General features: G+C 36.5%; 1 protein-coding gene across 9 annotated transcripts in view; it reads left to right on the top strand.

The window, feature by feature from the left end:
• Positions 1-26,014, top strand: part of NRF1 (nuclear respiratory factor 1) — a 118,808-nt gene that overhangs the window by 312 nt on the left and 92,482 nt on the right. For 2 of the 9 annotated variants that reach the window (XM_025045823.1, XM_025045821.1), the window contains exon 1: positions 21,056-21,136. The exons of 4 other annotated variants lie outside the window; for them this stretch is intronic. The gene's annotated coding sequence lies outside the window, so the exon portion shown is untranslated. Of the gene's footprint in view, positions 1-9,179; positions 11,585-12,407; positions 12,616-21,052; positions 21,137-26,014 lie in introns of those variants that run through there. 3 more of the 9 variants (XM_025045825.1, XM_025045822.1, XM_025045826.1) reach the window with 3 other exon arrangements.

Raw genomic sequence — 26,014 nt, 5'->3', positions numbered from 1 at the left:
CCCCGAGGATGCGCAGGCCGCACTAGGCCCCAGGCGTCCTGGCGGGCTCGGGGAGGGAGGCGCTGCCCTCCCGAGAGCCCCAGGGTTCCGGCCTCCCTTGCCGCTTGAGGCTCTGGGGGCCGCGGCCTCCTCTCCACCCTGGAACCCGGGGCCCGGGCCTGGCCATCCCGCGGGCTCGGGAGCGGGAGGCCGGGGAGAGCGCGCCTGGCTCGGGAACGGGAGGTGGGCGGGCTGCGCGGGACGGGAGCTGCGGCTCCCCGCTCGTCCCTTCGGTCCTTCCTGGGTCTGGTCCGCCGGCGGCGCGGCGGGCTGGGCCGGGCCGCGGCGCGGGAGCTGCTGTCGCCTGCGGGAGAGAAGGCTGGCTCTTTGGGCGACCTTCCGAAGCTTCCCTCCCTCCGGAGTGGCGTGGGCTTGTTACCCAGGTAGACTGGGGGACGCTGGAATATGGCGCGTTGCCCACCTTCTTGCAAGTTAGGAGGCGGCCCCGGCGGCAGCGGCGGCAGTTCGAGGAGGAGGGCGCAAAGTCCTTTTGTACGGAGAAATAAGGAGCGACATTGTGTTTTCTTCTCCGGCTGAGATGCTACTCGTGGAGAGGCCTCGGTTCTTCTCGTGCCTGGGGTGGTGGTCCCCTGGGTGAGGGAGAAGGGGAGTGGCGCGACCCTCGGAAGGAACGGAACCTTTGCCACTGGAAAGACAGGGTCTCTGGATGGCCTTGTGCATGGTATTATACCATAACCCCAGCCTCTCGGAGATTTAAGGTTTTGCATCCGCGTTTTATCCACTTTACTGTACAATGATGTCCACTGCCTGTCTCACCTGTTGTGTCGTCGTGGCTGGTCCCCAAGTTTCTATAGTGTATCTGACCGTGCCCATCAGAACTCGGAGTTAAAAAATCTTAATATTTTTAAGGCTTCCATTGGTATCGGCTCCACCAGTTGGAGGAGCTGTTGCCTGGTCTCCATCCCTTCTTTTCTATCATTGGTTAGAGTATATTAATTGCTTACTTTAGAGCTGATGTCAATTGTGCCTCCGTCTTTTCTGTTGTCCGAGCAAAATGCGCATTTTCTTAAGTGTGTGTGTAGGACATGTATTGAGACAGGGTGAAAAATAGTGTGAGTGAACCTGTCAGCTTTGTCCCAGGGCATCATTTGCATTCACATTGATCCTTTTCCTATTTCATCTCTGTCCAGCCTTTAAAAAAAATTCCTTTTCCTTTGGCCTTGAACAGCAAGTTATTGGGTTGTTCCTCACTCAAGGAAAAGGGGAGAGGGACCTCGGAGATTTTGGTTTGTGTGCGTGTGCGTGTGTTATTCAATAGTAACCTAACTCCCTTAGAATTGTGTTTGAAAGTTCTTGACGTGTTCTTCCATAAGGTAGTGAAAATATGACTAGTTCTGTCTGCCATCTGAGTGTAATTTCCTTATTTTATTGAGCACAAAAGCAAACGTACAATTATCACATATAATGTATATGTAGCTTAATTTGAGTGCAAAATTTGTGTCAAAGGACTTTTTTTTCTTTCTGACAGCATCCTTATTTGAAGTCCTTTGATTTCTCTTGCCTGCCTTTTCCCTACCCTCATCTCAAACTCAGCTTATATGAAGGAAAATGACTTTTTGCATAGTAATCAGTGGCCATATTCTCATTTAGGAAAAAAATTTCTTAACCCCCAAGCCAGTTTTCATGGAAATAGTTTTCTTATCAGGTTTAAGGAAAGTTAGCTTCTGGATTTAGGGAAGTAACTGTATAAGTAGGAGATAATGAGGGCCTTTGTTCAGACACGGGATTAAAGGAGAAAGGATTTTGGGTTTCCTTCCCAATTCATGTACATCCCAGTGGAACCCAAAATTGTAGGTTTTTGTTTTATTAAATCACAATTATGCACCCATCTCTAATTTTGCTAGGGAGCTGAAGACCAACTTCCCATGATTTAAATACCTGAGTTTGCATTACCTGTAGGTTCAATCAGACCCCTGCGTTATCTTCAAGAAGTATTTTATGTGAAATAATCACAAATGAGTGACTGTTTTAAGAGAAATGTTAAGCTCCTTGAGGCCTGGGATTTTTTTATATCTCTTATATGTAATAAGGCGTTCAGTTAATGTTTGTTGGAGAATAATAATGAATAGTAATTATCGAAGTTAATTTTTTTTCCCCCCACAAGTATTTGAAAGGTGTGCTGATTTTTTAGTTTTTGGAAAGACTATGAACTGTCGTCAGCCTTTAGAAGCATATCCTCCAGTTCCCTGGAGAACAGGAAATTATTGCATACATTTAGCTGCTGTCAGATATCCTTAGGCAAGCCCAGTGCTTCATGCTGCCACACAGAACCTTGTTCATCCACTCAGTGCCATTGTGAAAAGTTGGAGGGTAAAGGGGGAACTCTGAGTCTTTTGAGTCTCAGAAGTGTCTGCTGTAACCTTAAGCATTTCCTTGTACTCTGTCTGGGGCTGTTGTTAGTCCAGGAAATGTGATATTTGAATTTAGATGTTTTTGTGTGACTGCGTGCCATGTTTTATTAATACATATATAAGTGGTATTTCGAAAATCAGCCTTACGAATAAATACCAATTTTTGGTTTTGTAAATTTCAGAAAAAAAAAAAATGTTCTGTACTGAAGGACATTTTTTCTGTTCTTTTATGTTTTCCTTGAGAGCTAAAGCTAGTGTTTTCAGCCTGTGCTTACCCAAATATAATTTTCCATGAATGCTCTGTAAAACAGCAATGAAAAACAAATCCACTTGTTAAGCTTATTTTAGAAACATTTTATTTAGACCAAGTCCAGTCATTGGTTTATGAGGCTCAGGATACATGTTCATTTTTGTGCATTATGTATCATATGGTTTCTTCCTTATTAGCTAGGGGGTGTATCACCCATTTTCTTGGTTTTTCAGTTCCGATTTTATCCATCTTTATTCTACTAAGGTGAACAGGCTGGAAAAATAGTAAAAGGAGGTGAAACAAATCAGTTTCAGGTGTTTCCAGAAGATTACGGCCACATTGGAGTATTGGAAACTTCTAATCCCGGAGCAACAAAAATGTTTCGTCTGAAGTTATTTTGATGTATAGGGACAAAACTTGGAAAATGACTTTTTGATTGCTCAAGGAGAATAAGTAGATTATATATACCTTGGAATATATATATGGATATATATATATACACATAGATATATATTTTTTTCAGAAGTGCAGTTCAGAATTAGGCTAATTTGTTTTTGACCCCACTCAATCCAGTTTAGTTACCACAGCTTCAGAACTTTATTCTTTTCATCATGTTGTCTGTATACCTAACAGTGTCCTAAAATGTGAACATTTATATGAACTGAAGAAAAGTCAAAAATACAACTTTATAAGATATTCCAGTATATTTGCAAAAGAAAAAACAAAAAATTAGGGGGCAATTAAGGCATACCTACTACCTTTGTGATCCCTTGAGGCAAATCTGTACTTTTGTCAACAGCAGTCGCTTAGAAGATGGAAGATAAACTGAGCATAAGGAATCTTCTCCTGAATCCCTGACCTCATAACCTGCTTTATCAAACTGTTTTTGGGCCACCAGATAATTTCTTGAGGAAGCCATGTCTAGTAAGAGAGGAGTGTATGTGTGTCGTGGGAAGGAGTTTGTGGGAAAAAGTAAATGATACTCGCAAAAGGATCTAGTTTTATAGATTGGGACGATCACTGGAATTTTGGAGTACAGTATTTTTAAAAAGCTAAAAGAGCTACTTTCATATGGGTCACCAGTTTCTGATTTGGACTATCCACTATTTATAGTGTATTTAGTATATGAGCATAGTTTAGGTTAATTCATGAATGCTGATTTCTGTGGTTACAAATGTGAAAACTTTGGCTGACGGTTTAAGTGGACATTTTTTTAAAGAACTCTTAAATGGTGCCTGTTGGATAAACTATGCCAAGCCTTTTCCAGAATGATGAAGAATGAGCTTTGTGTGCATAAATGTTAAGACCATTTTTTTTTTATTTTAAAAAGCTTGTGTTTTACTGTTGGTAAAGTCTTTGCTTTTTCAAACTTGGAGTCTGTTTTATTGCTGCTACTGAATGCTAATGTGGTTAAGCTGGCAGCTAAATCTACGAAGAACAAGAGGAAGTGAGGAAATGTCCTCATGAAACATTGCTTAAAACTAAGCAGTGGACTAGAAATGGGGAGCTAGGGGCTAGGGGACTTTAATTCTTGTTTTATGTTCAAAAGAGGATGAGGTATACCCTCCATTGAGAAATAACCCTAAGTGTGTTCTCACTTTGGAGTTTTGCCATTCATTAACCAGACATTGATTAAAGATATACTGTATTCCAGGTGTGTGTTAGGTGCTAGAGTAACATATAAACCGTGAGACTTGTCTAGAAGGAGAGAAGGATTAGGGCTCAACTAACTATAATACAACTTGTTGAGGACTAAAATAAAGAGTGGTGTGGAATTATAGAGGGAGGGAGGAATTTCTTCTGGGAAGTGGGATGGGTGATGCAGAAAGAATAAGTGAGGTTTGGGAAGACTTCATTAGGGGATGTAGAAGTAGGGGTCTTTGAAGGGTGAGTAGCAGTTTTACTGATGAAGAGGAAGAGGCTTGCGTTGATATTTTGAGAAATAGCAAGTAAGTTTTGCTGTACTTGGGGAGCAGTGGAAAATGCAGCTGAGGAGGTTTCAACCTGATTTCAGCATGGAGGAGTTAAAGATTGTAATTGGTGAATAGATGATAATGCCTTTGATGAAGATAGGGAATGTATAGGAAAGAACAATTTGAGGAGGATGGTAATAGGGTATGATTCTATTTGTGGGTATCAAGATATATCTATTAGTTACCTATTGACAGATTTGGGCTGGAGCTCAAGGGGAAGTAAGGTTCAATTAAGAGATTTATATTCATTAGCATAATGCCATATAGAAACTGCAAAAGAATGTATTATCAGGAGTGAGGAAAAGACTAAGAGCAACCTTGTGGAGCCTCTCCATCTGAGGGTTAAGTGGATGAAGAGAAGCCTTTTGAGGGAAGTTGAAAATGAATGGGTAAAGAGATAAATGGTGTGGGTTGAAGAAGCTGAGGATAGGGATTAAGGGAATTTTAACAGGGAGTTTAGTAATGTGAAATACTACAGAGAGCTCTGTGGGGTGAAAACTGAATTCGGCAATTAAAAGTTAAATTTTCTGAGAGTGTGTGTATGTATGTATTGTTTTGCCAGGAGTTGTGACAGTTAATAGATTTCCAGAGCATTATTGAATATGTGGTAGGGCCTAGAAAACCCAACTTAATAGAGGACTCATGCTTAGAAACAGGTCCTGTTCTTCCCCTTCTGTCATGGGAATTACAGCATGAAAGTCCTGGGAGAGGACTTAAATTCTAACAACAAGAGTTTATATATGTTTGTGTTTATAGTCTCTTAAAATGCAGAATTCTCTTGAAAGATTTTGAGGTTTCATAATATTTACATGTTAAGTGCAGGGGTTTTTAACCTGGGTTTTATATTTCTGGGATTCATGGATAGCATTTGGCCGTGTGATCCTGATCTCTTGAAATTGTATGAAAAATTTTATGTGTGCACCTTTGTGATTTTTCTGAGGAGAGGGGCCCATAACTTTTTTGAGATTCTCGAAGGGTTCTTGACACACCCAGATGGGTCCCCAACCCCCGGGCTATGGACCAGTGCTGGGCCATGGCCTGTTAGGAACCGGGCTGCACAACAGGAGGTGAGCAGCGGGCCGAAGGAAGCCTCATCTGTATTTGCAGTCCCTCCCCAGCTCTAGCATCACCTTCTCGGCTCCACCTCCGATCATCAGGCATTTGATTCTCATAGGAGTATCGGTCCCTGGTGCCAAAAAGGTTGGGGACCGCTGCACACAGAAATCAAGGGCCTTTTCAGTAATGTCATTGATTAAGTCAAATGTTGGTTGTGTTGTTTGGCTGAATTCAGCTACCTGACTGGGGTAGATTAAGGGAAAGAAATTTTGGGTGGGTGTCTCAGGTGAGGAACTTTGGTGCCATATGATACATCTCTGGAGATAGGATTACGAGCTCCTGAAGGAATGCCAAAGCAAAGCTTAACTAATTTCAGAATTTTTTTGTCAAGTCTTCTGGACTCCTCGGGCTTTTTTTTATACTCCAGGATTCACTAGTATATGATGATCCATGTGCTATGTACAATAGGCTTTGTGGGGAATCAAATTACTATTGTTTTAAAGAGAAAGTTTTGAAAGAAGGCTGAGTGGTTCATAGATTGCAGTCAAAAAATCACTTTTAAGTTGGGAGTTTATTCTTTGGAAATTTCTGAAATGTACAGATGTTTTAATCTAGTGATCTGGGGTAAGACATTTATTCTCTCCTTGCTTAATTTTTCTGACCATGAAATGAAAAATACTGTTGGCCTACGTTATAGGATCTTTCTGAAATATGACAATTATGGAATGCTTTGAGATTTAAGGTGCTTTAATGCTAATCAGTTGTTCACATTTCTTGTCATTAATAAAATCTAAAAATTCAAGCAAATAATGGTTCATATTTAGAGCTTGATTCCCAGAATACATCATTCTGAAATTTTAGATAGTTGGTCATTTTTACTTTCTTTGAAATTATATTAGAAGACAGTTTTGTCAGTTAGGGCCAAGATTCTGGGGCAGTGATCTCCAACTTCGATTGTCACCCTTATAAGTAAAATTTGAGCACACATTCTGAATTACATTAATAAATGATGTTTTATGCTATCGTCCTAATACATTTGTGTGTGTTATAAAATACATAGAAGGTAGAAATCTTAAAAGGATGAGATAAACATGAAATAAACTTTTTTAATATCTCGCTAATTGAGTTAATGGTGGTTTAGTAACAAGTTTGAACAGCTCGTTTTTATAAATATATTTGCTAATAACTCATGATGTTTTTTCTGTAATTAATGCCAGTTGGTAATGGTTTATATGATACTCTAAAAGTATTGGTAAATACAAAAACGATATGAATAAATATATTGGGTAATATTAAACTTAGAAAATTTGTTATGTAACTCGTAATTAACTTGTGTTTGTGGATTATCTTTACATTCATTAAATCTACAAAGAAGACCCCTAAATAGAACTGGAGTATTCTCTTTGTGCATTTTTTTTGTCCTTTGTCTTTCATTAAACAATTAATGAAATAAAATTCTTAGATCTTCCATATAAAAATAATCCACAAATTAAGGAAACAACCAAGATTTGCTAAATAAAAACACCATCATACAACTTGTCTCTTGACCCAAAACTGGCTTTAGGTACTAAGTCTAAAGAAGAAATAATTCAGATATCACCAATTATGTGACTGAGTTAAAATTTTTGCCTTCCTAAATGGCTCTGTATTTTAAAAGTTTTTTTACATTAAAAAATGCATTATTATTATACTGACATTTTAGAAAGAGAGCCCTCAAAACTGGTTATCTTTGATTTATAAACATTTAGGTGATTTTCATTTTCTTCCTTTACCTTTCATTATTTTTCTCAACTTAATGAAAATGCATTAACTTATAATTGAAAAATAAACATAAATATGAATAATATAATTATGTCCATAAGGACTCACTATCAGATTTTGGGCAGGTAAGTCACTTATCTTCACTGGGCCTATTCTTCACTTGAAAAATGAAGAGGACAGAAATGGTAAACTTCCTTTAAAAATTTCTTCTAAAATTAATTCTGAGTCTGTGTTATGACATGTTAAAAAGTAGGATATTTTCTTAAAAAGACATGTACATGTGTGCTTATTGTAGGAATGCAAAGAGAAAATTAAAAATAATTCTACCATACAGATAATTAACAATATTTTAATATATACCGTTTTGATATTTTCCTAAGTATACATGTATGTTCACGTGTGCGCACACTATATATACATATATTGTATATGATAATATGGAATAATACTGTGCATAATGTCTTGAACCAATAATACTAAGGATGTTTGATATGTCTATTTTGTCTTGAGTGTTCTTAATGGGGAAGTTATAAATCCATTTGTTTTAGTAAAATATAAAAGATATTTAAAAGTTTCTCTCCAAATACAAATTTGTCCAGGAAATGCTTACTGTCTGTTTCATGCTCTGTGTGGTTTTGCTGAGGTAAGGGTAACTTGGAGTAAGGGCGGAAGGGCTTGCTTATGAAAGCTTACTTAGTGAAGAATGAAAGCTAAATCCTGGGTTAACCTCAATTTCATTCACATATTAACTTGTTTTTTTTCCCACTCTTCCTGAACTAAGGGTCCTATTTGCAGGGTAGTTTCTGAAGTGATCCAATATTATTCGTCTTTTATTTTACTCTGGGACCTTTTGAGTTGTTAGAGTCCCATTGAGAGCAAATTAGATGTCAATATAATATAGAAGCGTAAAAAATACATTTGTTTTTAGCATTAATTAATGCTAAATGGTGTTCAAAAGATTTTATGTACATATAAATATGTATACAGATATGAAATGCTTTCCCTCAAGTATGTGATATATATAATTCTAATTTTACGGAAAGAAGAACTGGATCTTAAAATTAACTTCCTTAAAGATTTTATACAGTGGATTCTCTTTAGAATTGGTAATGTAACTCGATTTTCCTGCCTAATTATTTATTTCTGTCTGTAATCCCTCTGGTAGCTGGTTTGTTTTTATGTTTTATGTAAAATGGAAAGCAACTTAGGGTATATAGTCCCTTAGTTACAGCAATATCTAAAATAATCTGATCATTTTTCATCTAAGTATATGAAGCCTGTGGATGTGTGTTGTAAGAAAAAAGTCTTGATTTGTTTATTCTCTACCTTTCTACTTTGAAGATTAGGATCTTCTCTAGGAGAAAAACTTGGGGATCATTTATACTGGACAACTAAGATGCTTAAATCGGTATCTTCCAGACATAGTGGGAGGTAGAGAATCGCCGAACAAAAAGTATGAACTTTTGCCTCTTAAACTTTTGTTTCCAGTTTTTGTGTCTGAAGCTGTGAGAGCAGTAGCTAATTCTAATTTGAGAATCTACCAAGATGGTCTGTCTTTATTCTGAAGAAATCCATTTTGTAGCCAAATGAGTGGTGTATGTCTATGTCCTTTAAATAGGTCTTGTTTTTTTCCCCACTCTGCCCTTCTACTTCCTCAACTAAGGGTCCTACTAGCTTTGGTACAATAGGGATTCTTGTCTTTGAGGCTAGCATGATTTTGAAATTATCTTTTTTAAAAAAATAATGATTATAACAACTTTTCCCTTAAAGATAAAAGGTTGTGTGGCTGTTCCATGTAAATGTGCATACTCACATTTGGCCTACCAAGAGTTTTGGAATTCTCTATCCAAAGGCCTAATTGACATTTGAATGCCTAAAATGCACAACATCCCAAAATGAAAGTCCCTTCTCAGATTTAGCCCTGTTCCACTCTTGCTTACCTTAGTGAATGGTACCATCATTTCATCTAGTTTCTCAAAATAAAAACCTTGGTCTTTCCATATCATCAAATCCTGTTTAATTTTCTAAATAAGCTCAGTTTGTTTTCTTCATTTCCACCATTATCACTTTTGAGTTGGTATTGTTTCGAACCTGGATTGTTGCAAAAACCTGTAACTGGTCCACCTGCATCTGCTCTGACCGAGCAGCAGTCCATTCTCAATGCAGCCGGAATGAATTGAGCTGTTATAAATGCACAGGTGTGATCACATCCCCCATTGAATTTAGGATGAAGACAAAGTTCCTTAATGTGGCCATACCTACCTTTGGGACTCATTTTGTATCAGTCATGCTCCCCTCACTATAATGCCTAACCTATTACTCTTCCTTTTGCCTAGGAAGCTTTTCCCTCTCTAGTAAAATCTTTTAAGTTTTATTCAGGTCTCTGCTTAAGCATCATTTCCTCAGGGAAGTTTTGCCAGAGCTTCCTCATTTTTGTACTTTCCTTCACCATCTGTGTATATACATGTCATTTTTCATTTGTACATTACCTGATATACGTCTGTCTTTCCCACGAGATTGTAAGCTTCACGAAGGTGAATATGTTCATGTTCACCAGGTAGAGTGCCTGACATGGAACAAGCAGTCAATATTTATTTGATTGTAGAAATCTTGCAAAATCCACTTCTAATATTTTACCTTATTATTAGGTTTTTTCAGTGCCATCTAATATTTTTAAGGTTTTTAGGAACCCAGAGTGAGACTAGATCTTAAGCCAGGCCTACTTCTCAAAGTTATATGATTATCAGTCTTTTTTTTAACACATCCAGTGATAGGAAATTTGTTACTTATTCGAAGTCTGTTTGGTCTTTGAGACATTTAGCTGGTTAAAAAGTTTACAACTGAAATTTCTCCCCATAACTTTTAACTACTGGCTTCTGTTCTCTAGGACCGCCAAAAAACAAGGTTTTTTTTCTATTTTCTTATAAAGTCCTCCAAGTTGTCTCAATTTTATTTTAAGTATTTCTAGGACCTTCAGCCTTTTTGGAAAGGTAATGGGGTTTTGCTGGAAAGATAGAAGGGGGCCTATATTAGTTTCAGGGCTCTGGGTTTAAACCCCACCTAATAGCTTTGCAAACGAGCATGTTACTTACCCTTTTCTGAGTCTGAATTGCCTTCATTTTAAGGCAGGGGTAATAATGCCTATATCATTGAAGATTTAAGGAAAACTCATGTGAAGCACTTGACACATGGTAGCTAACTCATTCAATGGTGACTTCCACATACCAAACTACCCTGACCCTATTGCAGGGCCCATAGATAATTACGTGCAGCCTGGAGCCCAGCAAAAGTTGTGGGACTGGTCTGATAAGTACAAACTATAGTGGGTCCAATGTTTCTGTACCCTAGATACCTCATAGTCACAGTGATTAATGTATCTCAAGTTTGAATTAAGTTTATTTGTAGCCACAACTTTAGATTGGCTCATTAAACTTAGAATTGGTTAAAACCTCCAAGTCTTTTTCATTGATATAATTATTAAATCTATATATTGTGTGGTTGTTTAGATCCAAGTGCAGTTACATTATGTTGTGTGTTAGAAATGAGAAATGTTACATTATCGAGCCATAGGGCCTAGCGCACAGGAAGAGCTAAATTAGCTGAATTTAATGTCGCTGCATGGTTTAAAAGAGTCTTTAAACTTACCTATTTTAGTGCTATTCAGAGAATATTTCTTAAGTACTGTGGTGAATATAAAAAGGAAAAGAGTTACCATTGAAGTACCAGCTATATCAATGTTGGGCAGTTGGATGGCATACTAAATACACCTGTTACCAGGTAATCAGGTATTCCTTGAGGTAATCAATGGCTGATCACTTCCAGTTTGACGGACAGCTTGCTTTTGATGCTTCTATAAAGTATTATGAGATGTGTGTCCATTGCTTATTTTAAAAGTATGCATTTAATAATTTTCACATCCAGTATTATCTGGAGTTTGCATTTGAGTTTTGAAAAAGGCTAGAGAAATGGGTGATATAGAAATGGTGTTTAAAAAATATTTTTGAAAAAGCATTACATGCACATGGTTAAAAGATCAAACAGTGTGAAAGGAATACAGTGAAAAGTGAGTTTCTCTCCACAGTTTCTGTCTCCAGAAATCACCACCGCTACGGGTTTCTTGTGTGTCCTTCAAGGTAGGGTAAAGAAAAATGTGTGTGTGTCTCCCTTTTTAAAAACACAAATGATTGCTTATATGCATGGTCCTTTAGAAAGTGCTTTTTTTTTAAATGACATCTTTTGTATCCCGATCCTTAGCACCAGTGTAGGATTTCTAGTTTTTTTGCCCTATTGTTGAGAGACAAGGAACCAAATTCCATAGCTTTCCATTACTAACTTGATTGTGTGGATGCATTTCTAAGAGAATTGTATGTTATATAGCCCTTTATGAAAAACTTCTCTTTATAGGCTAAGTTTATACCAGAGAAATAAAACCAATTTTAATTCAGGTCATTTATTTAGAAAACGAGTAAAGAAAAAACCATTAATTCAAATTGATTTAACACATCTTGGTATTGCTTGAGCCCTTTCCATGCTTTCTAAATGAATTACTCATTTTGACTATGTTGACATCAGGGCTAAAGAAATTATTTCAAGAGCCTGATAGGTGTCAATAGTTTAGGAAGAGCTAGAATGTCTGAGAATAGGAGGGCTATGGCATCATTACATTCTACCTTGGGTTATTATTTGGGTTATTTTATTAACACTGTAAGCCAGTGGTTTTTAATCTTTTGACTTAGGACCCTTTTTTACTCTTAAAAATTATTAAGGACTCAAGTGTTTCTGTTTATATGGGTTATAACTTTTGATATTTACCTTATTAGAAATCTGAGAAATTTTGAAAATGTTTCTTTTAAAATAACAATAGTACAGCCACTACGTGTAAAAGTAGATGAAATATTTTTATAGAAAATAACTATTTTCCAAAACAATTTAATGACGAGTTGAATTGTTTTACAGTTGTTGCAATTCTCTTTAATGTCTGGCTGGATTCTCGTATCTGCTTTTGCACTCTGCGTAATATGGTGCTTTGGTTAAAGTACCAATAAGAAGATCTGGTCTCAGATATGTAGTTGAAAAAAGGGAAGAGCATTCTAAGAGCCTTTTCGGATAATTGTGGATATTCTTTGATATTACACCAAAACTCAGCAGTATTAATTTTTTAAAGGTGAGTTGCAATGTGGATTCTGGAACTATAATTGTACTTCATTACATTGAAATCTGTTGTTTTATCATGCACTTTGAATTGGTCTTGTAACCCATGCATGATTTTGTAACGTCATTGATATTTACGGAGTAATGCAGTTCCTCCAAATGTTGACACAAAAATCACATTCTTTAACGCCACTTCTGATCTCATCAGAAAAAGCTTTTCAGTAATGGAAAAGTAGTGTCAGATATAAATTTTCCCAAATTCTACTTATCACTTGAAATATCCAATTTATCATTTGCAACATATACTGTCAGTTATTTTCTGTGAAGTGGCAGGCTCACTTTGTTAACTTTTGAGAAAATGTTGGTTACCAGGTCTGAATAACCATCCAGTTTTTCAGCCACTTCAAAGTAAAAATGGTGTTCCTTGCGAAAAAGAGGCTAATTCATTTGCAGTTAGCTCAAAGCGTAGTACCTGTGCTTTTCAAAAGTTATTACACTTTCAAATGCAGAAGTGCTTTTTGCAGTTTATGTATTTGGTTACACAGAATCATAAAAAGACATTAGCTTAAGGGTAAAGCTGTAATAAAATTAATAATTTTTACTTTATATCAACACATTCTTAAATAAAACGGACTTTTTCCCCCTTTTTACTGTGAGCAAGTGAAGGTGAAGAATATAATTACTACTACAGTTTGGTGCCATTGCCTTAAATTGCGCTAAGATGCTAGTAGTTTTACCAACCATTGCTTTTGTGTCATAAGTGCAAATATAAGCACGATGATAAAAAGCAAATAATGTCTTAGTCACTATGAAAATAGTTTTGACCTCATGGATCCCTTAAAAAAGTCTCAGACCCCCTAGGGTTCTATGGTTTTGAGAATGGCTGCTTTGAGTTGTTTGAGGGTTAAACTAATCATCTAGATGCCCCCAACCCCTTCAGTTGTTTCTGGTTCAGGATTTAACACAGAAAAGGTGCTCAAAGAATATTTGTTTAATGAATGTGACATCATGACATTTAAACAGGACAAAACTTGGTGAGTAAAATAATAGGCAGCCTCACATCTATCCAGTAAGTTGATTGGGCAGCTTTTCTATGGACAGTTGGAGGAACAGGATGAACGAATGGAGTGTGGATGATAATATATGTGGTAAATGTAAATGATGAAATAAAGAACTAAACCTAAGGTGATATTGAAATTAGGATTAACTAGTTTCAGAAATGCACAGGAAAATGATACATGTATGAGTGCCTGTAGAGCAAGGGTTCGAGAATTAGGCTTCTATTAATGAGTCTTTTTGGGTCCTTAAATTTGTAGTGGTCAAAGAGAGGATCCTCAAGTAAGGTGGATCTGAGCTGAAAAGCAAACATCTCATTTAAATTTCAGTAGGTCATTGCTTGTGCTTAAAATCACTTTATGAGGAATAGTGGGTAAAAGACCTGTGTTTATATAAGCTGCAAATCCAGGTAGATAGTTCCGGTTGAGTAATTTTCCCCTTAAGGAAGCCTGTTCTATTGACTACCTTAGTGTGGTTATGAACTCTTCTTTCTCCTTTTTTTGGCAACGAATTGGGTGATTATATGGCAGGACATACCCTCTTCTTTTAGTATGGAAGTCTCAATCCATCTAGCTATGTTTCAGTAATCTCATAGTTAGCTAAATACTACTACTACTTTTGTTTTTAGGTGATTCGTTACAGTCTGTTTCTGGTGTAGGACTAGGATGTAGGAATGGACAGTAAAACTGAAGGCGGAAATGGGAAGGAAGAGTACTAATTCTAAACTGTCAAGGTCTTGCACCCACCACCCCCAGCCTTCATTCCTACTTTTTAAAACTTCTACTCCTTTCTCAAATAAAGATAGTAAGATATTTAATCTTACATAAGGATTGCATGTGTATATTTACAAGTAAATAACATACTGTGTGATGCCAACTATATGATACTCTGGAAAAGGCAAAACTATGGAGATAAGAAGAAGATCAATGGTTGCCAGGATTGGGATGAGAGTAATGGGAATGAATAGACAGAACACAGAGGAATTTTTAGGTCAGTGAAGATACTCTGTATGGTGATATGATGGAAATAGTCATTATGCATTTGTCCAAACCCATAGAAATATACAACATTAAGAGTAAACCCTAAGGTAAACTGTGTATGGACTTCGGGTGATTATGATGTCAGTGTAGGTTCATCCTGGGTTAAAAATACCACTCTAGTTTACAATGGGGGAGGCTTTGCTTATCTTTTCTTGGCAACTTGATGTCACAGTAGAAAGCATCGATTATTGACCTGTAAGTGGAACTTCTTTTGGCCTAAGTGTCATTGAACTCTTCTGCACTTTTTTGTTAGACCTTTATTCACATACCATGCCACTGGGAGGAGGGAGCATGATACACAGTTTGAGACAATAGTGGTACTATAGGCTACTGCTGGCAGACATGAGTTCCACCAAACCATTGTTTACAGGCATTTCTCTCACCAACGACAGTGTTGGGAAAGGTCCATCAGCAACATTGTCTCATTAGATGAACCTGTCCCATTCAGCTGATCTCTTCAGTCTTTTTCCATCATCATGCAACCTATGCATTCGTTATATAACTTTTTAACTATAAGCTATGTATATATTACATATAAACCATATTTTAAGAATAAACATGTATATGTTAACAATAAAATTATATAAACTATAAAATTGTATAGTTATAAAACTATTCAGCATTATCTAACTATAGGCTATGGTGATTTAAATTGGAGGAGCTCCTGACTGCTTTGAAAAATCCCTGTCCCGACCCTTTACCATGATTTCTTATGGGAACACTCGTATTTAACATACATTTTAAAAAGTTTTAGATTTTTAGAAAAATTGAAAGTACAGTGAGTTCCCCTATACCACCCTTGCCACCCACTCCTTCTCATAAACATCTTGCCTTAGTGTGTGGTAAATTTGTTACAACTGATGAACCAATATAACTTAAGGCCATAGTTTACATTAGGGTTCACTCTTTATGTTGTACAGTCTGTCGATTTTGATAGATGTATTATGATGGATCCTCCATTCCAGTACCATACAGAATGGTTTCAAGGCCCCCAAATCCCCTGTGCTCCTTCCCTTCCTTCTCCTAGGCACTGGCAACCACTGATCTTTCTACTGTTTCCATAGTTCTGCCTTTTATAGAATGTCATATAATTGGGATCACACAGTATGTAGCTTTTTCATATTAGCTTCTTAAACTTATCAATGTACATTTAAGTTTCTTCCATGCCTTTTAATGGAAGTTCATTTCTTTTTAGTGCTGAATAATAGTTCATTGTATGGATATACCACAGTTTTTTAATTCATTTACCTATTGAGAATATCTTGGTTGCTTCCCATTTGGGGCAGTTATACCTAAAACTGCTGTAAACATCTGTGTGCAAGTTTTCACGTCATTTGGGCAAATATCAAGGAGTATAATTGTTGGATCATATCGTAAGAATATGTTTAGTTTTTTAAGAAACTGCCAAACTTTTCCAAAGTGGCCGACATACAAATTTTTAGATTGCTTGTGCTTTTTCAAAAACACATTACTCAGGTATGTAAAGGAATGCCTGTCCTTTGCAGAATCTTAGAGGTTTTTGCCCCCTTACTTTCTTCTTGCTAACTTGAGTTTAACATGAATCACCCCTGAATCTTTTTTTTTTTAATAAGTCCGCATCATCCTATACTTTTCTGCAGTGGTTTGTTTGTTCGTTTGTTTTTTTTTAAGACCAAACTTGAGAATGGTGTATTTATGCCTATTAAAATTTACCCTTTGAGGTTTTACTCATTATTTTAGGCTGTTGGAGTCTTTTTGGAATCTGATTTTACCCTCCAAGGGCAGACTTCATTATCTCTGGCATGTCTAGTTACCTACCTACTTGACTAACATATCTTTTCTGTCTCTCTAGTTTTCCTAAACTGTCCCTCTGGTTGCTGTCTGTTTTTTCTACCTTTTTTTTTCCAGTGGCAAATTCCAGCTTGTGTTACTTTGATGGATGTATATAGTTAAACATAAACCTCAGACAATAGAAAAACATGCATTTTCAAAGGCACTAGGGAGTTGTATGCTTGAATCATGTTAAATATCAAGAACCTTTGTTTCCTTTTTTTTTTTGACACATAACTTTTATTAATTTTGATCGTGCAGTCTTCTTTTGGTATCTTGGAGCCAATTTATCTGTTTTCAGCTTTCTCTGAGCTTTTCTGTATGTACTGGAAACGAGACAGCCCAGAGACTATTTCTATAATACCTAGTAGATAAAATGACCTTGTTACCAGTCCATAAGGTAGAGGACTTACTGGGAGGCTAATCCTTGGGCCTCAGTTTCTCAGCTGCACAATGGAAGACTTGTGTTAACCAGGGGTTTCTACTTGTGCTCTATGGAGTCCTAAGGAGCCTCATATGGTCCTGCAAGAGGTGAGGGGGATGAATGGCTATAGCTCTTTCTGTTCCCCAGCCCCTTCAATAATAGAATTTCCACTTTCATCTTAGATTTTGTGGTTTGATATAGGATTCTGTTTAAAGAAAGGATTCCCAGAGTACATCATGCAGCTTTGATGGTCTATATATATATATATATGTGTATGTATCTCTGGTTTCATGAGCTTGGAGGCCGCCCTCAGATATTTCATGTGGTAAAGGGGGAGAGGGGCTTATTGTGCTATTTGTGACCCGGAAATAACCACACTCCCCATTATAAAAGTAATTACATGCTTATTATTTAAAGGGAGAAAAATTATAAAACAGAATTCATAATTCATAATTTCATTCTGCAGAGAGGATAGCATTGTTAACAGTTTCAGTACATCTTTCTAGATTATTTTGTTTGCCGATAACCATGTTCATACTCTTTTTTTCAATGAGACCACACTCATTCTAGCAGATTTTATGATCTGTTTTTTAAATTTTTTAAATTATATTGTGGACATTTTTCTGTGTCAATACATATGATTCTACTTCGTCCTTTAATACTTCTGTAATATTTCTCTGTAATAATGATCTGTAACTATACTAAACCAGAGTGAATATTCCTTGTTGCACAACACATGGATTCTCTTCTAAAGTATATAACTCTAGTTTTATACTCTAGTATATAACTCTAGTTTTATTTACATATTGCTACTGGCATACTCATTTTTTTAATAGTTCAGTTTTTATTAACTCTTTTGGAGGATTGTGACATTTGTTGCTTGTACCAGTTGCTTTCCTTTCCTCTGGTTTGATGATAGATCAAGACCTCAAAATAATACCCCAATCAAGCTACAGATGCAGATAGCCTTTTTTTTTTTTTTAAAGGCCATAGTTCTAACTTATTGTCACCTTTAATAGTTACAAGTCTCTTTTCAAGAATAAAATCCTAGCAGCCAGAATTATATTTGACATTTTATTCTAATATATTACTGCTGGTGAGAAAGGCAGTTGACTTGTTTTGACCCAGGTGAACTTAGTCCTAAGAGACTAGGAAGGTGAGTGACGGGCAGCTTTTGGTGATTTGACACAGCTGCAGGATGTCTGTTGTGGCCAGGACCAAGTGGCTGCTGATAAATGTGTATGGTAAATTACATTTGAGGGTTCTTTTTCCCTTCTGTTATTTAGAATTTTATCAAGATCACATTGAGAAATTGGTGGAAAAATATTTTTTGTTTTATAGACTATTCTTTTTGCTCTATACTATTTCAAATATTTATTCCAAATAGATGCAACATTTGATAGTTATGGAAAACTTTTGGTGATTTTTTTTTTTTTGAACAGGAAATACAGCGTAAACATTATTTAGGGAGGTTTTATTTCTTTAGAAACTTACGATAACATATCCTCCTCCCACCTTTAAGTTTGGGGATATCTTGCATAGGTTCACCAAATTCTAAAATGGAAATATAATCTCTAGTTTTAAATGAAACCATTTAAATTTAAATTCACCCACTTTCTAAATTTCATTTATTTCAGTCTTGAAACATGTGCTTTTTCTCCTCCTTATCTAGGATTCTAAGATGATTTTTCATTCTTACTGCTGTGTCTGTAACTTTGATTATGTGCTATCCTAAATTTAATTTTGTAAGTGATTCAACATACCATTTATTTTATTGTATTAAAAGTGAGAGGATTTTAATTTTGAATGGGCACTATTCAAAATTTAGATGTTTGACACTTTTCGAAGTGTTTATGGGTAGGAACTATTATTATGCTATTTAGAGAGGTTTGTTATTGTTCACATTACAAAATATCTGGATACTATTTGTCTTAATGTATTTCATGTATTCTTTCCAAGTAATTGAGGTAGTTCTAATTTCTCATTTATTTAGCAAAAGAATGTGAGTGATTATTCTGAGCTTTGAACAGTTCTAGGCGCTGGGTTAAAACACTGAAAAAAATCTTTGCCCTTATGAACTTACCTTCTCGTGGATTGGGAAAAAAGAAACATACTACATCAGGTGGTAATGAGTGCCTTGGGGAACGTGATGTCAGCTTGAGATTATCTCCATACTGTTCAGAAGATTAATCTCAAAAGTGCTAACTAAGGCTGTAAATGGAAACTTGGGTTGGATATATAATGGACCTTTGATTGACTATTGATCATTGACTGATGTGTAATTTGAATGGATTCCTAGATTTATTGTCTGCTCCCTTTCATACTACTTTCAGTTTCACAGTTGTGTTAATAATTCTTAGTGTGGTTCTATTTATTGTTGCTTAACATATTACCTTCCGTAGTGCTTTACATTTAGGAAACATTTTCACACTTCATTTTTTAAGTGGCCACAGAATAATAGTTACGGTTGAACCACGTGAAATTACTAATATTTAACTATTTTGGATCTACAAAACAATTTCATATTGTTTAGTCTAATACTGTGCTATACTTACTTTTAAAATTAAAATGTGAACATGTTTGTAAACTGTAAAGCACTATGCACATTAAGATTTAAATTTTGTTTCTGCTGCTCACTTCCTATTTGCTCTAGAACAGTTACTTAACTTTATTGTGCCTCATTTCATCATATATCAGTAAAGGTTATAATTAATAATACCTCATAGAGTTGTGAGGGTCACATGACATTGTATATGTGGAAATGCTTAGAAAAGCACCCAACACAAAGGGCTCAATATATGTTAGCTATTACTACTCTATGTGGCAGGCATTACCATTCTCAGTTTTGCAGATGATGAAACAGAAGTTCATAGAAATTTTATGATTTTTTCCCCCCAAGATTATGCACTAGAAATCAAAACCAGGCATTTCTGACTCAAAGTTCTGGCTTTTTTTGCTTACACAGCAGCTCTCTCTTAGGAAAAGAAGAAAAGAAAAAATAATTTTCATATAGTAATTTACAGAGCACATTCTTGAATCTCTCCAGCATAGTTACTTTAACTTATGTAGTTAATTAACCTTGTTTTCATAGACTGTTTTGATATCCATAAAGAAAAATGTTTGGCAGAAATGTGTAAACTGAGATATGATAGGTAATTGTGACTTAATGTTATGTTGTTACCTTAGAAAAGGTACTAGTAGCACTTTAATAACTGATTTGTCGAGGGATTAGTAAACCTAAAAAGTGTTGACCTCACATGTCTACGAATATAAGTGCAGTTTTTAATTTTTTTAAAAAAAGAGCAAAAATAAATGTTAAAAAGCAGTTAAAAAAAAAAAAATAACACCTAAGCTACCAGTTTACATCCTCCTAGTCAGAATTTCCACATGGATATCTAATAGGCCTCTCATTTGTTCCTCTGACATTTGTTCCCATTTCAGTAAATGGCTATTATGTTCTTCCAGTTGCTCAAACTAAAAACTTGGAGTCATTCTTCACTCCTCTCTTTCACTCTACCCTACATCTAAATCATCAGGAAATCCTGGCAGCTCTACCCTCAACATGTGCAAAATCTACTATCACCATCTCCACTGCTGCTACTCTGGTCCAAACCATGCTCATCTTTCCGTAGCCTTATAATTGGTTTTCCTGCTTCCATCCTTTTTCTCCCGTCAGTCTGCTTTCACATAGCAGGCCAAGTGAGCCTTTTAAAATGTAAATCATAAAATTAGATCATATCTCTCCAATGTTCAAAACCTTTCAAAACTTGCCATCTCATTCAGACTAAAATCCAAAGATCTTAGTTAGCAGTCAAGGTCCCATAAGCCTGACCCTGACTGACCTCCTCTGCCTCTCCCCGTCTAGCTTAAGGTGCTTCAAGTACTGGGGGCATTTTGCCATTCCTTGGTCACACCAAGTGGGCTCCTGCCTCAGCATCTTTGCATTTGCTGTTCTTGCTGCCTTGGTATTCTTCCCCTAAGTATTTCATGCTGTCTCCCTCACTTCCTGCAGATATGAGCTTAGACATCATGTCAGAAAGCCATTCCTTGACCAGCACTCCCCACCTCCCTTCTTTCTAAAATATTATGTATATATTTGTTTATTGTTTATCTTTCTCTGGTAGGCTGGATGGAGATAAAGAATAAACAAGAAGGCGGGACTTTTTGTTCACTGCTGTCTCTTCTGCATCAATGCTAGACACACAGTAGGTGATTCTCATGTATTTGTCGAATGAATGAATGTGTTGAATCTCCTGACAAGGTGTTATCTCAACTCTTCTGTCAGTACATTTGATATTGTTGATTTCTCCCTTCATTTGGCTACCATGGAACTACTTTCTCCTGATGCTCATTTCTTCCTTCTAACTTCCTCTTATTATTCAGGTTTTTTTTTCCCCCCATCTCTGTATACCCTTTGAATATTCTCCATTTCCTTGCTTTTATTGTTTCACTTTACGTATTATTCTTGGTCAGTTTTTTTATGCTCTATGATTTCATTACCATCTCCTTGTTGATGAGTCCCAAACTTATACCTGTCCCACAGCTTCAGATCTAGGAATATATTTGGATAGCTAGCGTGAATGTCGTGAAACATTGTTTTTCTCTGCAAATCTGCTCTTTTACTGTTCCTTGCCTTGGTTAACGAGGCACTCACCAACCCAAGCCAGAAACATGTGCGTCATCCTGGAGTTACCACTCACTCACTGTTCAGATCTAATTGTTCACCAAGTCTTTTCCATGTTTGCTACCTAAATATTTCACACATGCTTTCCATGCCCAGTGTTTTAGCTGAGGCCCACTGGTGCTCCCTCATGGACCATTGAATTAGGTACCTGACTGGTTTGACTCAGTCCTTCCCAAGCCTTTCTTCACAGAGTTGTAGTGTTTGCAGAATGCTACTCATCACCTTTAGCAGTGTTTCCATCCTATCACCCAGTCCCCAAGGGTGGCCAGGAGTTATAGCAGAGGGGCTTTTGTGACCTGTGGTTATCTGTAGGCTGAATAGATAGTAAGCAACACGATGATCTTTCATGATCTTTTTCTGAATACCTGCAACTATCATGTAGGAAAGGTTTCTTTTTCTGGCTTTTCTTTTTCTTTTTGGTTGTTATAAAAGGATCTTCATAATATTAAGTATCACTAAGCTAGAAGATGAGATAAAAATAACTGCACAGCATATAAGGCCCCCACTGTCTGGCCTCCCCCAAGTTGAACCTCTGGTGCACTCCATGCTTGGTCATGCTCCTCATACTCCCACCCCAACCCCCTTTTAGCTCCCAACACCTCTTAAATAGCTACTTCATAAAATCTTTCCTGATCATAATAAAATCCAAACTCCTTCCCAAGGCCTACCAAAGGCCTTACATAATTTCTCCCATTTTGCTTCCTTCCACCCTGCCTCTTTTCACTGGGCTCTTCCCATGGTTGCCTTCTCATGCATTCAGGTCAAAACTCAAATCTGCCTCATCACAGACCATTTCCACCCCATTTTCTTGTTTAATTGCCTTATTTTATCTTCTACATAGTACCTGTCACTTACCGAAATGTCTTCGTTTGGGGGGCTCCCTCTACCAGCATATAAGTTCCTTGAGGTTTGGGACTGTGTTTTCTTGCTTATTATTGTATCTCTTGGCCTATAACCTGGTCTTCAGTAAATGTTTGTTGATTGGATTACATACCTCCTTTTTTGAGCCCCACTCTTATAATTATTTTTCATAGCATTTATACATTGCACTGCAGAGTCTTTGTTATGATTAGAGTTTTCAACCTCTGGTGCTAGACCAAGCAGGCATTGTAATGGAGCAAGGCAGCCCGGGAGTAGACATCGTAAAGAGAACTTGCCGTTAATAGGAGCTGGTTCTGCTCCCCTAGCCAGTTAGTTGTTGCTAGTCTGAAATGATAATAATGATTAGCATTTATTGGAGGGATACTCTGCTGAGTGCTTTATTTATTTCATTTCATCCTCACATCCACACTATGAGGAAGGTATTAATACATTACCTTCAGTTTATAAATGGGAAACCGAGATGCAGGGTAAGTAACACGAAACTAGCAAATGGCAGAACTGACTCTCAAGCCCAAGCTTTTAACACAACACTGCTTCAAAGTGTTCCCAGAACTTTCTGATTTTTCAAGAGAAGTCAGAAATCTGGAGCTTTTATATTGTTTCCCAATTTTTAAATGTTGATAGTTCACTTTTAAAAACCAAACACAAAAAACAATACAGACCAAACAAAACAGGTATAAGGGTCTGCTTTAGTTTACATGGTCTTTTTCTGACCAGACCTGGAGCTGCTTTTGGTTCTGTCCTTAAGATCCTGGCACTCAAATGCTGGGTGGATGGTTGCATGAACAATTGCAACAATCATTTCCTTTACTGCCTCATTTTCTTGCTCTACAATAAAGTGAAATAATGTCATGTTTCTGTAGCATGTTATAGTTATAAACTACTTCCATATATATTGTTTGACTTTTTAAAAAAAGCCTCAACTGATCTTGCCACCACCAAACTATATGTGTGGGTTCCTTAGTCCTTAGTTTCACAGTGATTAGAAGGAGTAAAACACAGAGTAAACCACAAAATGATGTGTTAGGCTCACTTCTCACTTGCTTTTCAATATTAATATTGCTGTTGCCCCACTGATCTCCTATGCCCAGCTCCATGTGTGAGAAAGCAGACTTTTAAACATTCCGTATTATTTCAAATTAGCAAGACAGTAGTACACTATCCATATATTGTGCAAAATTTATGGAAAATACAGTAGTGTGGATACTGGAATTTTGGTTATTAGATCTTGACTCTTCTGTGTACACTTAGTTTCCAGTAATTGGTCTGGCCCCCATTTTTACATGTTTTTTTTTTCTTGTTTCTAAATTTATATAAATATAAGTAATAATAGGGACTTTTATAGGATTCAAAATTCAATTTTAAAATAATTTTATAATAGTATGATTACAAACCTAAAATCTATGCACAATTCTCCATTTTCCTCAAAGTCAACTCCTTGTCCTTTTTCATTTTTATTTTTTAATAATTTTGTTCTGTCTACTGAAAGTGGGAGTAGGCAATTAGCTAAACCATTTAATATGAGTGAAGAAAAACATGATGAAATCAGTTGACTACCCTGGTGCTCACAGAAGACTACCTTGCAAAGACATTACTTGAGGATTTCGTGGAGTGCATTTATTCTCATAGCTAGGAAGCATGCATCTCAGGACTCAAGTTTGTAGGAGCCAGTCCTGAAAGTAGCTATATCCTTTAAGGCAGTGATGGTCAGGGCAACAGGAGACATGTTAGAGGGACTGGGATGGGTACCTGCAGATGCAGTTTGAAAAGTCACTTCAGTCTGACATGCATATCATTTTATAATCCAAATTCACTGGACCCTCAGTAAAACTCAAATTTTGGCTTGAAGATAACACACATGATAGTGTAAGATAGCAGTTAAGAAGCCAGTAATGTTTAGAGGTTGTGCTCCAGGACAGGGGAGGTTTCTGAGGGAGCAGTTGGAGGCATGAGATGTGGGTTCAAGTTGGTGGGTTCAAGTTTTGGCTTTGCCACCAACTAGAGATGTGACTGCAGTTAACTCACTTAGTCTTTCTGGATCTCAGTCTGTAAAATGAGAAAAGCAGACTAGATGGTCTCCACAGTCTTCGGTATTTTAAATTTGCCTCTTGTTAAAGTAAAGCTCTTTGGGCATTTGGGTCTGATTAATTATCAAGATAAGAGGATATAAGTCAAAGTGAATGGGTACAGATTTTTCAGGCAGTCTTCATTAGAGTATTATTTGTACTTCCTAACAAATCAAATGGCAGAGGAAAGAGTTTTCAATTAAACAAACAAAAAACCACGAATCTCCTGCCTCATCTCTTCCCATCCCCAGCCCAGCAGTCCACAGACAACCTTTAAAAACTATTTTACTCTTTGTTTTTAGCTTCTTGTGGAGTTATTTTCATAAGTCTCAATAATATGTGTAAATTTATGTTCCTTATTTATCAACTTTAGATAACATCTTTGGATCTTTTTATACGAAAAATAAGAATTTAACTGACATTTTCTACCCCCTCTCTCCATCTCCCATTATTTGATATTTATATTATATTTGAGAGTCTTTTATTAACTATCTTTATAATTTTAAATGACAAACTTTTATTTTTTGATTCATCAATTTTCAGTAAGGTCTCAATGTGTCATTTCGTAAATGGGGTTATAGGTGCTCCTGCACATCCCTTTTCTGTATCCCACCTCCTGGAATCTATGCTTTCAGTGTCAGGGTTCAGATTTTCATTCTGTCCTCCATGCACCACCAGCGTTATGTATTTACCTTTGTGTTTAGATTGCTGTTTTTACTGCATTTCTTTTCTGTGCCTGCTATAATAGCAAGTCCAGAATCATAACTGTGATTAATCAAAATTTTACGTCCTTTAAACACCAAGGAAATTGGGTGTGTGTTAAAGACTTGCTTAGTAAACCATTGGTTTACTCATTTATGCAACAGATATTTATTGAATATAAGAATTGTTATCACAGTGCTGTTTATAATAATGAAAAAACTGAAAACAACCTAAATGACTAACTTTTTGGAATTAATAAAATAAGTACTGTACATTTTTACAGGGAATGCTCTGTTAACATTAAAAATTATGTAAAAATATTAACATGAAAAATTTTAATTCTTTATTACATTTAAAAATATTTATAAAATAGCATGTACACGGTATCCTCACTTTTGTTTAAAACAAAACCAACCAACCATATCAGAAAGTCGATGGAGGGATGGGAGCTAGAAGCATACCGTATATATACACCAAATTGTTAACTGGTAATGTGGCCATCTTGGGTGGTGATTTCTGTTTCTTTATTTTTTTCTTACCCATATTTTCTCTGTTATCCAGAAGAACATGTGTCATTTTTATAATAATAAAAATTTTAAACTAAAGATAAAAGATTAGAGTTGCCAGTCATAGTTTTTCTTTGAATACTAATGTTAAAATAACCTAGGAATACCTGATAAGAATTCAGTAAATATTTGTGGAATGAGAGAATGATTGAATCGCAGAGATTCCTAGATTGATAGTATTGA

This window comes from Pteropus alecto, unplaced genomic scaffold, assembly GCF_000325575.1.
Source record: "Pteropus alecto unplaced genomic scaffold, ASM32557v1 scaffold22, whole genome shotgun sequence".
NCBI lineage: Eukaryota > Metazoa > Chordata > Mammalia > Chiroptera > Pteropodidae > Pteropus > Pteropus alecto.
Note: the sequence above shows the minus strand (reverse complement) of the source record. Positions and strands in the feature narration are given on the sequence as shown.